The sequence below is a fragment of the Numida meleagris genome, chromosome 5, assembly GCF_002078875.1.
Source record: "Numida meleagris isolate 19003 breed g44 Domestic line chromosome 5, NumMel1.0, whole genome shotgun sequence".
Taxonomy (NCBI): Eukaryota; Metazoa; Chordata; class Aves; order Galliformes; family Numididae; genus Numida; species Numida meleagris.
Genome location: NC_034413.1, coordinates 5,836,006 through 5,852,043, shown reverse-complemented (window position 1 = coordinate 5,852,043; position 16,038 = coordinate 5,836,006). Strand labels below are relative to the sequence as shown.

General features: G+C 39.5%; 1 long non-coding RNA gene across 1 annotated transcript in view; it reads left to right on the top strand.

Annotated features, from left to right (window-relative positions):
* Positions 1 to 14,045, top strand: part of LOC110399535 — a 67,604-nt gene extending 53,559 nt beyond the window's left edge. Inside the window, exon 4 of the long non-coding RNA XR_002439263.1 lies at positions 12,881 to 14,045. This is a non-coding gene — a long non-coding RNA (uncharacterized LOC110399535). The remainder of the gene's footprint in view (positions 1 to 12,880) is intronic.

Sequence of the window (16,038 nt, the reverse complement as noted above, 5' to 3'; positions counted from 1 at the left end):
TGTCTAAACTCGTCATATTTGTTACTCCAAAGCAAAATGGAAAGAAAAATAAAAATAGGAAGGTTATTGTACTACAGAAATGAATTTAGAGAACATTGCCCAATACTTGGCTACAGATTGTGTGAGTGAGGACCAGCTTACTTTCCATTTCTGTATTGGATTTTTTCCCCCTGAGGCAGCATGAGACAAACACTGAGCTTATGTATTATGAAGTCACTGAAAAATTGTTCACCACTTTTCTAAGTGTCGTGCTTCAATCTATTCACCCATGAAAGTAACCCAGAGGGGCCAAACCCTGGGTGGTGGCTAGCATCTCTGAAGAGGACTCAGCAAATGTGATGGCAAGTGTAAGAACAATTGCAAACATGTTATTTGGGGTGTCTTGTATAATCTCTATACTGTGTATTGACATTTTCTTGACTCTATCTGCTCTACAAATGTCATGTCACACGGAATGAAATGAAGAGCAGTACCAGGAAAACCATGCAATCTGGCTGGGTCAGGGACTGAGCTCCCAGAGAACCCACAGGAGAAGTCTGAACCTGAACTCTGGCAGGGAATTAGCATTTGGGTACTTCAGGCTTCTAAATCCTTTGCATTAGCTGAAGAGCCTTTGTCTAAGATGTCCATTGCGGGTGAGAAAGAGTTTGTTTGTTTTCAAAATCTGCTTTAAATCTAATGGGCTACTGAATCTCCCCAAACTCCATTTGACAGTATTATTTTTTCAGATTAATTTTTTTAAGAACAAAGAAGCTTGACACCCCATACAGTGTGGAATAAAAACTTTGAAAATGAATAAAAAGCAACCCCGTGACTAATACATTCGCTATGTGAAGGAGCAATGGCTTAGTGGATCTGCTATTTCATAGGCAAAAATGCAGAGATTGCCTCTTTTGTCAGTTCATAGATAAAATCCTATTCTTTGTAATCCCTGAAGAAACAAATCAAATAAGCTCTGGCTGAGCTAACCATTTTCAATCCATCAAAGCAATCAAATTCTGTTTACCTGAATCAGAATGATTTCTAAAATGTTATTAAAAAGTAAAATGGAGTTTAACTATTCCAAAAAACTGAAAATGATGTGCAAACACAAAAGGGATAAGATTTCAGTAATTATGTAGACACAAAGTCGGTGCCATCATTTGTACCACAATACAATGTAGCTATGGCATATAAAGATAAAGCTTCCTTTGTCTAACATTACTGCTGCAAGTGATGCATAAACATAATTAATGTAAGAAGTCTTCAAAGGGGCGAATATTCATTTTGTCAGTTAGTTTTATTGCTCTTTCAAGCAAACAAAGGTTTTATAATGTAATAAACCAATTAACTGATTATATATTTCACCCAAAATATTTGTATATCACACATTACTATCGTTCCACAAATCACCATCATTTATCACGAAGCAGAGCCGGCGTGTGGTGCTCCAGTTCAAGCACCGCATTTAATATTCATTTAGCTTGCCCACTGTTTTTAAGGGAATACCTTCAGCACTTCGTGCCTCAGTGCATCTCCTAAACATAGGGGCAGGTTTCACACAAATCCTGTCCTGTGGTAGCTCTGGAATGAGATCATTAGGTTGGTCCTCTGTCATGACGCCTGAACTGATCTGCATGAGGAACTACGTCATCTGGAAGGCAGCACTCGGTGCATTCTCCACCCTTACAGAGCTGTTTTTCCTAGTCAGCAGTGCGCTGTGTGGATGACTCCAGCTGCAGTGCACATTGCTGCAGTGCATCCCAGCAGGCGTGCTCTCTTGCTCAGTGACAGCTCATGGGGTTTCCCTTTGTGTGCATTACAATAAATGAAAACAAAAAAACATTGTAGAGATTCTCTCCAAGCTTGACGTCTTAAAGAGTCAAAGTTTGATGCAGCATTTTTTTCACTACAAAATAAATAGCAAAAAAATCTGCACAGAGCGAACAGCATTAAAATCTTCGTTTTTCTTCTTCTTCTTCTTCTTTTTTTTTTTTTGGTATATACATTTAGAAGACTTTGTATTGAGATTTTACATTCACCATTCACTTTAAAATAGCCTTGGTTCTCTAGTTGCTAAGACAAATCCTGTCTGTGACGACTGCAATTGCCCTTCTGTGTCCTGTCAAAATATAGTCCTAAATTTGACAAAGCTGTAACGCAAAAAATCACATCCTCTCTCAGTCTGAAGCAAAACTTCAACTGCTAGTTATTTCATTGCATAAGAAGAGGCTGCATAGGCCAATATTAGGCAAAAAACTGACAGCAGGGACTCTTCCATCTGTTCCCAGCTCAATCAGTGCCTCAGTGTCTCTGGAAAAAGTTTCATCACACATATGCCTCAAATTCTCAGGCTAACTATGGAATAACGATGTTCTGCCTCTTTTTAGAATCTGGCAGGCATTCATGATGCACTAACAAGGCCATTGAGGAGCAGAAAGAACTCATGCACCAAGCCTGTGTTAATAAGGTTTGAGCAAAGCAAATTACACAGCCACATGATACAGCCCCGCTGTCAGTCCCATGTAATGCTGGAGCTGATGGATGACTTTCCATGGGATTCAGTGGGAGAAATATCTAGGGGATGTTGTCATAGAGGTGGTTAGTGAACCATTCCTTCTGGGTGTATGAAAGCTAGCACAAAGTTGTTCTTCCTAAACTTGTCTTTTCAACCTGGGAAGCAAACCAGAAACTTGGAAGTCTGCAAGGCATCTCTAGACCCTTCAGAAGCAAGTCAAACCTCTCACTGCCTCCACTTCTCAAGGCTTCCTCGTACTTCAGTGTGAGTGAAGAAAACAAGAAGTATCCTGCCCAGTTTTCTATCTGCATCTGTGTGGACATTATTCTTTAAAGATAATAAAAACTTTCCGCAATCATTGGCACTAAGAGTATTAAACAGCTATATACAGAAAAAAGAAATATTCCTTTAAGCTTTGCTTTTGCAACTGCCAGTCTTTTACATTTCACTTTCCCCGTACAGCATGATGCTCATCTGCACTGGTAAATATTAAGTAATGAGGAATATACCAAAATGTGCAGTCCTTTCCTTCTCATATACACATGCACAACCATGCACACACACACATACACACAAAATACTCAGAACATTAAAGAAAGCTGTTAAACTAATCTGGTGCATCTAAATGGGCAATATATATTGAATCCATGCTCCATTGATCATAATTATTGCAGTGCCCTTTATCAAGTAACCATCTTAAACCATTATTTAGAGATCATTTTGCTTTCCATTACTGTCACTATATTGCAGAATTCACTAGGAATTGGCCGCTGTGTGATAGAGGGGTGTGCAGCTGTATTAGCCTGGAATCTGCTCGTGTTATCCAACAATGTTTCTAAAATGAGAGACTTAGCAGTGGATTCACATAACTTTTGGACAGCCTTTAACTTCATTCTGGAGGGACAAATCACACTCATAAGCTTTGTTTTCTATGTAACTCTTGCTCACCTCAAATTCTTTGCATATTCTCCTTAAAAGTAGTCTTTATGTGTAGGTGCAGACTATATGCACTGGAAAGCTTTCCTTGTCTCAAAGTATAACTGAAAGTTATTAATGGCTACACTGCTAGTCTCAGAAGGTGCTTGAAATGATTTACTAACCTTCACAAACTCCTTACTAATCTCTGGGGCATGCAGAAGGGTGGAAGTATTTTGTTCTCATCTGGCCCTCTTCAGCAATGCATCATGCAAACAATATGGTAATTTCACAAGTCAGCGTATAAACATCTGGAACTGAATTCAAAGTATAGTATTCTCACAAGTACTTGGAAAACACCTGGCTTGTTTGCCTTGTAAGAAGATTAGAGGAACACAGTGAGAAAGAGGAAAACATGGTTCTTAATGAGAGCAGCATCATTTTAAACTGAATCCCTATCGCAAGCCTCTTGAAGCAATGCACCTGCCATGTGCTGCATGCTGTGATATTAACAGCTGTAATGGAAACACAGGTGCTTAAGCTGATATTTGCCAGTTTAACCAGGTGGTAAGGAGATTTGAACGTCGCTAAAAAGTAAGAGGATGGAAAAACAGAAGTTTCAGACAGTCATCATCAGTGTTAGACTATGAAACAGTGCTAAGCACGTAGGATATAACTATGCATTAATCTTCTGATTTATAGCTAGGGACTCAGCATATTAAAAGTTCCCTTTTAAAGTTTCACTTTGACTCTTGATCAGTTTCTTCCAGGCCTTAGCACTAAATATAGAAGTCCTTATGAATAGCCTTGACACTGAAGAGGCCTTTGTGTATCACAACCTGAGTGACCTCTGGAAAAAAATCACTTAACCTTTCACAACCTTTCTCTTCCTATCTCTAAAATGAAGATAATATCCTTCCCAATCTCAGAACTTGTGCGATTTCAATTGATTATTAGCATTTGTATAATCATTTTGAACTCCAGAGAGTACAAATGCACTGTGCATGTAGTATCAGACAGAAATATCTTGCTTAGCCATGAAGACACTCATCAGACTTTATCTCATTGGGGCTTAAGGTCAAAGACATAGAGAAGGCACTGGAATCTGATAAGGGCTTAAGTGGTACAGGGGAATTACTTACGTTCTCAAGAAGCCACCAGTATCACTTTCTCCTTGACTCTAATCCACTCTCAGATGCTGTGCCTGCTACTATCAGGCCAACATCTGTATCTTTCTCCATGCTAGAGGCAGAGAACATACTGACCTAGCAGGAGAGGCAAACCAAGGGAGGAATGCTCAGTGTCTTCAGAGGCAACAGCAGCCGTAAGTTTCTGTAGTCCTTGACTCTGTATAACTCTTTCTAGCCTCCTTAACCCATTAGAAGTCCAACCAGTGGTGAAGTAAAGAGAAAGAAAGAGACTAGTTTGATTGGCCAGACTGAAATGTCATTCAGAGAGCAGGTAAGCTGATTTTGTGTTCAGACCATTCATGGATATTTGGCATCCCTCCCCTTCTTTGCCTCCAAGAAGAACATGAAATACGTGTTTGCCTTTCTTCTTCCATCTTTAGAAGATAGTGTTCTTAAAAATATCAGGGAGATCAGAAAGGCAAACCCATTTCTACCATTCTGGTGTGAATCTGCTGTCCTGTTCTCCAAAAGTCCTGCTGTAATTCTCCAGTGCGTCTTGGTGACTTCAAAACAGTTTTGCAAGCAAAATAACGCCTGAGTTTCCTGGTTTCTTAAGTGCTCTTCAGACGTGTTACTTGTAGTCATAACCAGATTTGCTGCATCTATAACAGCATCACATCTATAAAAGTACAGTATGAGGGTTTCTGTGCACAGCTCTCTCAACTCCTTAACCACCCTACAATGACAGAATAATCAGAGAATTTACTTGAAGGATAGGGAGCAATCTGAAAACTAATCATGGATTTTGCAACCATAAGTCTAAAAATACCCTGCATTCTGGGCAGCCTGCCTTGACAGTGTTTCTTTTTAATCTTTCTTGAGGCTAACACTAAAATTCAAATTAAGGTCCTGATTCTGCCCCAAGATTGGTGTCTGCAGATTACTGCTGCTCACGTTACATCAGCTACTGCTCTCCTGTGCCAGGCAGCAGATTCTACAAGGTGCAGCATTGATGGATGAACAGGCCCTTGAGGCTCAGCTCATGTGAGTCATTAGAAAAAGATTTATTTCTCCTTCACTTAAACAACAAAGAGGTTACCCACATGCAATTTTAAGTGTTTACATTGAATGCATTGACTGTTTGATTAAATAATTGAAGTCACAAAATTAATACCATTAAGAGAAATAAATGATTTCTTGAAAAGATACAAAAATTGATGTCTTCTCAAACAAGTTACATATGTAAGTAAAAATGAATGAATGTAATCACTGTCACAGGTAAAGGAAAGTGGAAGACAAAGTGACTACAGACTTTCCAGCAGATACATAGCTTGTATTTTTAAATTCTTCTCTAGAGCTAAGCTTTTTCTTCTCGTCAGACTGTAAGTCAATTATGCTGTAGCACAAAAAGAAATCTGCAGTATTTTACTGTCATTGTTGGTAATTTGTCCCTTAGGGTGTTAGTATTCATACATAATTGCACATTGTCTCTCCCTGTAACATTTTCTACTTTCTTTCTCTGTTAGAACAACATAAGAATTATTGCATCCATGGGTTTTAGCAAATTATCTAGCTAACTTGATTTACATTCTATTCACAAACAGAATTACAGAAGGGAAAAATACGTTGGCTTTGTTGTTTTTTTCCTTAGCTATCTCTTGGCCCTGAAAGCTTAGAGTTTGTTCAGTTTTGTGTGTGTGTGTGTGTGTGTGTGTGAACGTTTCTTAAAAGTATAAACAAAAATAAAGAAATACAATTGTGTATAATATGGAAATCACTAAAAGAATCTCTTATGAAAGACCAGATGCAGTCTGCAGAAAATTGCATGCAACTTACATAAGTAGTATTTATAATTTGTAAAAGCAATAACCCAAAACACTCATTATGAAGGTAAAGACTTTATGCTGAAATTCTTGGAATCTCTGTAAGGAAAAAAACTCCTCAAAGAACTGAAAAGACTTCTTCCTATAAGTGCTGCAGGCTCTGGAGTGAACTGTTCACAGTCACAAATCTTCTAAATGTTGGAGATGATAGAGCCATCCAAAATTCCCAGTCACTTACATATGGATACTTCAGTGAATGTGCTATCCTAAGATTTGGCAGATTTCTAATCTGGCCAACCTTCAGGATCTACAGAGCAGCCAGAAGTGTCTTCAGGGTTGCTTGATCATAATTCAAAGGCCTCCTTGGTTCCCTGACCAAGTTAGAGTGTCTAGAGACACTCTAATCTAATGACTGCACTGCTACAGCCACTATCAGCTACCAAAAAGCAATTCTGTCTCAGTGAAATCTGCTGAAAACACTTAGCTTACTCAAGACAGTAAAGATGTGGGTTGGCTGTGAGAAGCTGTAGAAGCTTATCACTCTGTAAAGTGATGAGGCAAGAAAATGGAATCCGAAATTCAATGTAGGTAAATGTAACACAATGAAGATGGAAAAAACACTTAATTTTGTGTATATTTAAATGTAGTCTTGGTTGTCTACAAGCATAATGAACAGATAGCTGGGATTATAATGAGATATCAGATTAGTGCTAGATAATAGTAAAAACAACTAGAAAAGTTGATTCTAGTAGTAAAGAAAGAGAGATAACAGGCAGCAGTTATTTTCTTTTATAAATTCAGGACGAAATCTTGAGAATGGTGTAAAGGTAGAGTCCTCTTGTGTCAAGGGAAGTATGTAGGCCTGGAAAAAGCATGAGCAAGGCACCAAGGATAGTCACCTTTGCAATAGTTCCTGATTGAATAGATGGTGAATTCAGCCTGGAGAGGCACTGCATGAGGAGGAATATAGTATCCCAAAAGGAACAGTAGCAGAAGGTGATTGTCCAATGTCTGCTACAACATAGGCATCGGGATGCACACTTAGAGAGACAAGTTGTGAGCTGGAAAGATGCTAAGAGCCACATCTTCATTAAATTTGTACAAAACCTATATCACCGTGCTATAAGATGCAGTGAGTGCCAAAGACAGGTCTCTGGATGAAGCTTGTCCTCTTCTTACTCTCTTCCCAGCCAGAAACTGGCTCTTGTGTGACCGCATATAGCCAAGTGTTTATTACCTTAGCAGGTCTTCTGCCCATCCTGTGGTTGGGAGATCACATAGAAACCTCAGATGGAAAAGACTTTGGTGTGAATGCAAACCCACTGACCCACAATGAGCAGAGAGCTGCTTGGCACCACTGCTGCTGCTGAACTGACAAGCAGAGAGAGGAGCCTGCCTGTAATTAACAAAGCAGCTTAGCTACTAATACCTCGGTAATGTCCCTCATATTTTAGATGAAAGGCTCAATTGGTAATTTGAAATGAGAACAAACACACTGAAAGGATGGCTACTGTGAGAAAAAGGAGTACATGAAAACAGCAGTTTATCCAAAACAGCTTGAGTGAAGAAGATGTAGGACTTCTTAGTATGACCCCTTGCCTCCCACTTGAGCTGATGTTCCAGGAACACAGTCCAACCCTCCTGCATGACGGTCAGTCTGAATAATGCCTAGGTCCCCACCGTTTGGGTTGCTTCCTCACCCTGTGCCCTGCTGGTGTGACTGCATACAAATCGACCTTTTCTGAAAAGGAATTGACACTTGGCAGCAAAGGTACTGCCAGCTCTCGCTGAATTAGATGCAGTAACACTGATAATTACCAGCTGATGATGTGACACGTTTCCACTTTCTCTTTAGTTATTATTCTTTGAACACGATAAGGCTGGAGAATATTCCTTCATGAACAATTGCTTTATACATAGAAAAAGAAATGTTTTCATATGTTTTCATGCATCACAGACACAGACCTTTTGGGGGATAATACGTCAATCTTCTAACTCTACAGTATAGTAACTGCGACTCCCACTCTGTGTGCTTTTGGACACAATTAATCTATAGCTAAACCAGAAAACAGTGTTATCTGAGGTAGAAAAGCAGTGAGTCTGGATCTGACAGATAATTCCTTCCCAGATTGGTTTCTTTTAAGGTATCTTTTGCTTTGTTTTTGAAATTCAGATGATGATTTTTCTTCCATTTCTCTTTTCTCTTATAGAGTTCCCACATTCATGGCTTAGTGGCTCTTTGTATTCATTGCCCATCAAGCATGGGCTATGTTTGCTTTGCTCTCCTCCTCCATCTCTCATGAATAACAAAATCAGAGGAAGAGGCTGAGTGTATCTGGAATCATTCAGGTAGCAGATGAACTTTGCATGTTGACTTTTTCACCCTCACAGGCATTGTCCATTTACTTTCTTCTTATAACCCTGCTCTAATTTGTACAAAGCTACTTGTGATTAGCTGCCATTTACAAACATATTGATTTTTTTATTATTTTATAAAGAGTTCAAACAAATAGTGGTAGCCAATTCTGGCAGTAATCCCCCAAGAGGCAAGGAAAGACACGATCAAAGCTACACTAGCTATAGGCAGTGCACTGTGCATTAGGGAGTCAGATATCAGATGTCTCTGCATACTCTCACAATAATGCTTTGTCTATCTGTGCATTAAGGCTGGTAAATACAAATGTCAAGAGAATATTTTCAGTGAAGGTACTATTTAAAATGACTCAAAGTCATATAAAAAGCTTCACAGTCATTCATTAAATGTGTGCTGTCAGGTGTCAAAGGACTCCTCCTGAGCTTACACACCTTTTGAGAAAAAGAGCTACATTCGAATTCCACTAAATGCCAAACACCACGGGCAGAAACAGAATAGTTAATTTAGCACCTTAGCCCAAAATGAAGGAAGCTGTCTAATACGGGCCTCATCTTTATTCAAGGTTGTTCAGGGGCAGAGAGGAATGCCCAAATGAAGTTCATTTCACCTGAAGAATGTGGAGGTACTGGACCATTTATGCAGGGGAATACATACTCTGGGGTGAGGCAAGATTCAATGCAGAAAAATTCTATAGAGGAGTAGCTAGGGCAGTTAACATGGGTGTTGCCATAATACACTTTGTTTTACTCTTGAGGTATGGCAAGATTTCTTTCTCTACATACATCAAGTTTTTCTTCGCTTCTAAGTGAGTATTGATAAGCAATGAAGAGGTCATGTTTCAGCTTGGTCAATTCTTCTCCAGCAGAACTCATTTTATTGAAAAGGGATAGTTTGATTAACTGAATGTTCCAGGGGAAAAGTCTGCTATTTTCCTTGAAAATACCCACACCTACTTTTTAATGGAAATAAGAAGTGTTTCAAACAGCTCTGCCAGTAGTACTGGTAGTATATTATCCTCAATGGTGACTATAACAAGGTTCTGACTTGAAACAACGATCATCCCATGTCTCAGTGCATCAGCCCTGGGATGAAATTCCAGCCAGCTGGTAAAGGAAAGCACTTCATTATTCCTAGTCTTTACCTTCCACCCTCATCTGAAGGATTGATAAATTAAGAGCATTTATAAAGCATAGGGTTTTCCAATGCAATAAAATGCCCTGTGAATATAGGAGCAGAACACTGGCAAAGGACTGCAAGAATCTAAATAAAATAAAAACAACCATCAGATAGTCTTTGATGATGTGTTATAGACTGTTATTACCCGATGAGTCCAACAGTCCTATGGTATTTAGAATCCTCTGGCATTTCAATGACCTTTTATAAGGTGTACTGCACTGAACTATTAATTTATTTCATGGCCATCTCATTGTATCCAACAAAAAATGTTAGTCAAAAACAGGTGTCCTGATCCGAGTCCTGTATTGCATTTCAAAACCCATTGAGCAGAAGCTAATTTCAACAATTTGCATGAGAGCCTTGTGCTATCACTTCTATCATAGTATCAGTGTCAGCTCAATTTTCAGAGCAGCTGTAGCTCAAACACTGACCTGCTGCCTATTACAGTAGTGTAATGAAATGCAATGGACTAGTAATTATTCTACATTACCGTAGATCAAGTAACATGCAGCCCTTGGTTATCACAATGGAATCCCAGTTCTTGCTCAAAATGAGAAAACTGACCATGAAGTTGATTTAAGGGTGTCATCAAAAATTACTTTCAGAGCCTGGAAATATACTGTTATTTCCCAGATAGCATCTGACATTGCTGTGCAAATGTCCTGGAGTCGCTGCATACTTGAATAAACTAGTTTCAAATAACAAAATGAAGAGTTGTATCTGAGAGGAAGGAGTAAATTGAGATGAGATGTTCCTAAAATTTTGAGTAATGAAATTACATTAAGGCAAATTATTTCGGTGTCTCCTTTCTAACACCATCTGTGAAACATCCTAAAAACTTATTCAGGAAATTGTATGCTTTTTTTCTGTTGCTGCATAGGAAATATTGAGCATTATGAATTTGACTTGAAAGCATGGCAAATCACTCTCTACCTGCCTGTACAATAATGACTTCAGCCTGTACAGATCATATTACTTCCAAAGAATAAGCCAAGATTGTCATCAACTGCATGCTAAGATCTACTCCTTCCTCAACCCTCTTGACAAAGCCATCTCAAAGCCTGTGCTTAACCTTGTCCTTTGGAGAGTAGAAGCCTCACAACATTACCCAGCATACTGTGGGGAGCAACCACTTTACAGACACCAGGTTTTATCACCAATTACTGACACATCCCCTCAGAAAGAGCTCCTCATAAGAAATCCGCATTTTCTGGGTAAAGAAGGGGGAGGATGAGTTTGGAAGGATTAGTATAATTTTATTTTGCAATTTTTTTCCTAACTGGCTATTACAAGTAGGCACTTTGAAATGTTGTGTTGCTGACAATAGAGGTCATGATTTACTTTTCTGAAGCAAACTTTAAAAAAAATCTAATCAAAATCATTATCAGTATCTGGCACAAAATTTTAGCTCTTCTCTACCAACAATATTAAAATATATAGAACAAGCAGACTGGAAATTTTAATGGTCAAAACAAGTAACACTGTGTCAGAAGTAAAATTAAGTTCTAAAAAAGTAAAATAATCCTTGCAGAACAATTTGTAAGAATCTGGGTTGGTTTGGGTGCTTTCTTCTCTTTGTTTTTATTTTATTTTATTTTAATTTTTTGTAGAGTAAGGGAAAGGGAATGTGGCTTAGATTTTCACTTTCAGCCCACACAGAATTCACATGCAGTAATTCACGTCAGGTAAAGTATGTAGGGATGCAGGGCTGGCAGGAAGATTGTGCAAAGCAGGACGCACAGTGAGGAGTGTTCACATTCTTTGGGACAGCAAGAGGGAAGTGAGAATCCACAAAGCAAGATATTCAGGAGCAAGCATAGGCTGTAGCATATCAGAGAAACACCTTTGTCTTCAGGCTGCTGTTCATGAGAGCTGTGTATCATTATCAAGTGAGAGTTTCAGACTGCCTGCTGTATAAGCACAATGAACTCCGGCTTCTGAGGAACTGTGAAACCTGGGCTCCAGGTCTGGTATCCCAGTGTTGTTCTTCCCTGGTCCCACTGATCCTGCTCACAGGTCAAGGAAGCCAGTAATTGATGACAGCCATGGGATGAACCCAAGGGAAAACTGTCTCTCAAGATAGCCCTTAAAGCACTGATCTGTCTGTGTGTCCATCGATTCCTGAGCTGAATGGCCCCACTCCATCACCTCAAAAGGGCCAGGTTACCTGCATGCTAACACAGATACTTGAACACTGTAATGGAGAGAAATACCTGAGCAGACAGAACATTTTTTTTCTCCTTTTATATTCATCTATAAATCATCACTGACTGAGTAGATTTTAGAGCAGATTTCAAATAAAGAGTAGATTTTAAAGAGATATCCCAGTGCATCCTCGTACATCCTCATAAAGCAATTGGAATGTGGTGGGAGAAGCTTATTTATATGATTTCAAAATCTGGAACCTAGTTCTAAATGTGATAAGTCTTCAGTCAGAGGCACATCAATATGACAAGACCAAAGCTGACAGCCAGTACAATTTGCATAGCAAGACTTGGCTATTTGCAGTAAATGGCTCAATAACAAGCAGTAAAGAGTTGATTCTAACAACTGTTGCAAAACTAGTCACAATTATAATCAGAACAGCTAATTTTGTATATTTCTGAAAAAAGAAAAAAAAAATTATGTAAAGTTTGTTGCAAAGACACATTCACCAGCTCTCAATATTTATTATTCATTGGTGCTAAATTATATTTTGAAATCATGAGGGTAACAAGGTGTTTTCTTGTATAAGGTTTAGCTAAACCTCTGGAGTTTTTAATCTGTTTTCCTAACAAAGTTTACTCAGAAACACTGGCTCTGTTCTGACTGTCAAGAGACCTCAAGTCTCTCTGTGTAAATTGAAAGAGGCTCCCCATGCTGGCTTATGCTTTTATTATGGGAATCACACCAAATGCGATAATTTTAGTGAAGTGTATGTTTGCTGTTGCATCAACTTCTAATTGTGCTTTCCCAACATCCACAGAATATGAATGAAGAACATCAGTCTAACTTTGTGGCTATCCAACAAACACAGAAACAGTCCCACCAGATCACCAGCAGAAGATACATTTAAAATGGGGTTAGTTGCGGTGAGTGGTTTTCAGCTGCCCATTTAAAGAGAATCATCTGTATCTTCTGCCTTCATCTCTTCACCAGCTGTTCTCTGAATATAAAAGCTACGTGCCGAAAGTCAACATTCTGCTTTTATTTACATTGCAAAATGTCACCAGTAACACTTGTGAAAAGGAGGCAGTTCTCATCGGCATCATGCCGACAGTAATTTGGCTGTGTGTTTCAGTGGCTGCTAGGATAAGCATAACGTTTATGTCTAGGAGGGCTGTAGGTAGGAATCAACTTCAGCAATGCACAGGAGCTCTGCATCTTCTAGAGGACAGGTATGGAGAAAGAGGAGACTGAAGGGACAGTATGACCTTTGGATGTTCTGATGAACACCTTTGCAGTGCAGATAGCTTAATTTAGGAGAGAGTACCGAAAAATGTAGAGATGCGTTGTCCTTTTTATGTCAACCTGTGTGTTTCTATTGACTTGAATCTGTTAATTCGTATCTGCCAAAGATTTGGCTCATGAACAAGACATATTTAAAATGCAAATCTCTGACGCAAATATCCAGAGCTGAGTGGGAATCTTTTATCAGGGTGATAAATAAAATATATTAAAAAATGTTAAATCGCTCAGTGATATATTTCTGCTGGTGAGTTTCCCCATGATTCTTTGCCACAAAACAGTAGCAGTTCAGCTTCCAGAGTTAAAGACTGCTGGCATCCATGATCCTGACATTCAGAGCCACACCATGATCCAGAACATAGGCTTCACACCGATCTGAAATAAGGGCAGTGGCAGTCACTCATTGCCCCACTGCATAAACCCACACAGGATACTATTGCCCTGATTCCCAAGGTGACTGTAAGCCACCCTGCTGATCTTTTCCTAACTTGGATTGATATACATCAGGGGATCACTGGACTTGGAGGCACTGCAGAAGCTGTGGCCTGGCTAGGATATTTGGGCTGCAGGGAAGAAGATCTCAGCTGCAGTTCCATCACAGCAGTGCTTGGCTGCTGTATGCCTCAGGGAAATACATTTTTGATGGCAGGACATTTGGAGTTGTTCTATCGGTGACTGAAGGAAGAAAAATAATTCCAAAATTGCTGAAAGTTTCTGTTAGAAGAACGTCCAAATAAATGTTTGTCATTTCCTAACTGGAAATTATGTGCAGTTTCCATCCAACAAAAAAAAAAAAATCTGCATCTCGCTTTTTAATCCTATTTTAAGTGGAGAGAAAGGCTGAAATGTCAACATTACTCCTGGGATGGAAATGCTGTACTTGCTATGGTCTGTAAACAATTTCAGATAGGAAACTATTTCAACAGAGATCACATTCTCATATGTATGATTTATGGGCTTGCTATAGTATTAAGCAAAAACTGTAAAGATCTGACATGTCACCGGCTACTTCTTCCTTTGAGTGAGCAAACTGGCTACAACTTGAATGTGGTGTCATTCTCCCTCCTTGCTGTTGCATATTCCCCTCTAGTGGCTAGTAAAAGATTCATGGAATGAGTTTCCTCTGAGAGCTAGAACCACATTAATTTCAGGGAAATCAAGAGGAATTTAGGCATGGAAATACTTCACACAACCTATGCAGGGGGTCTTTACATCATGCAGTGACAAAACTCACCCTGAGTGTGCTGCAGGTAAAAATCAAATAGCTCTTTTGGCCAGACCAAGGCTGATTACATCTAGAAATGAAAGGCTGAACAGCATGGTTAGTGCAGTTTGCTGTGGGAATGATGATAAGATTGAGAAAACTGAAAAAATGTTTTGGTTAAGTTAGAAAACTATTTACATTTTTTTTGTCCTTATTTGTTCTGATTTTTAAATTATTCTTTATTCTTAATATGGATGAGTAGCTTCATGGTAGCTGCTGTTTTGCTTTCATGTTATTGTTTTTTTTGTGTGTGTCTGTGTGTTCACCCTTGCTGAGGTGCTCTGGGTTTCATCTCCATCTGTGTCTCCTGGATTTGGGGACTGGGGTCTGGAGTGTATTTGTTCTGGTTCTGAGTAAAATTACACTGTGTTTGCTCTGAGCACACTTGGTTCTTTTGTTGATTGATGTGGTGCACATTCCCAAACTGGGGAAAAGAGCAAACAGGCAGAATTCACAAACATGCTGCATGACCATCCGTCTGCATGCTGAAGAGAGGGCTTGAGTGTCCATCAGGCTCTGCTAGAGCCTTTAGGGATCGGTGCTTCTTTTTGAAAGGATACTGGCACCCAGATTAGACCTGAAGTTCAAATTTACCCTAGTACACGTGAACCACAGGTGGACAACCTGCTCTAGATGTCCCTGCTTGAGCAGGAGGTTGGACCAAATGGCTTCCAGAGATCCTTTCCCACCTTAGACACTGTCACTATGAGCTAGGCCGCAGCTGCTCTTTGGCCATGCTCCCGCTGCCTTCTCCTCAGGACTAGCTCCAGTGCTGGCTGGATCTGCAATTAGCTGCTTCCATTGCAGCCCTGCTTTACCTATGGAGGACCTCAGCCCAGTGCATGACCATCACAGAACAAGTCTGACCCCCATGGCCCATCTTTAGCATACTGCTTCTCTCGGAGGGTCAGATGCAGGTACCAGCTAAATAAGTGGGGCTTCTTTATGACCTACTTGTTTTGATTGAAAAGGGCCAAAACCCACCTTATAGAATCAAAGAATCATTAAAGTTAGAAAAACCAGTAAGATCATCTAGTCCAACCATCAACTCACGTCAGTGACTGCCCTGAAATGCCTTAAGTTTATCAGTTTTGCTGGAGACAAAAAAAATAAAAATCTAGTTATGATCATATAACTCCTATTAATACAAGACTAGCAATGTTTTGCTGCCAGCAGCCAGAACATATGTTAAGTAGCAAGGCAGGTTTCAGTCTTTCCTCTTACAGTACCAGGAGTGAACCAGGCTCATCAGTAGGCAAGTGTGTCCCTACCACCTTCTGACTGTGTTTTCAAACAACATTTGGGAATGATTTGTGCCGCATTATGTCTTCGGTACCATCTGCTCATCATCATAAGTATAAATGAAGTGATAATGAAGAAAATGTTCTAAGCAGCTAACAAGATGATTACAC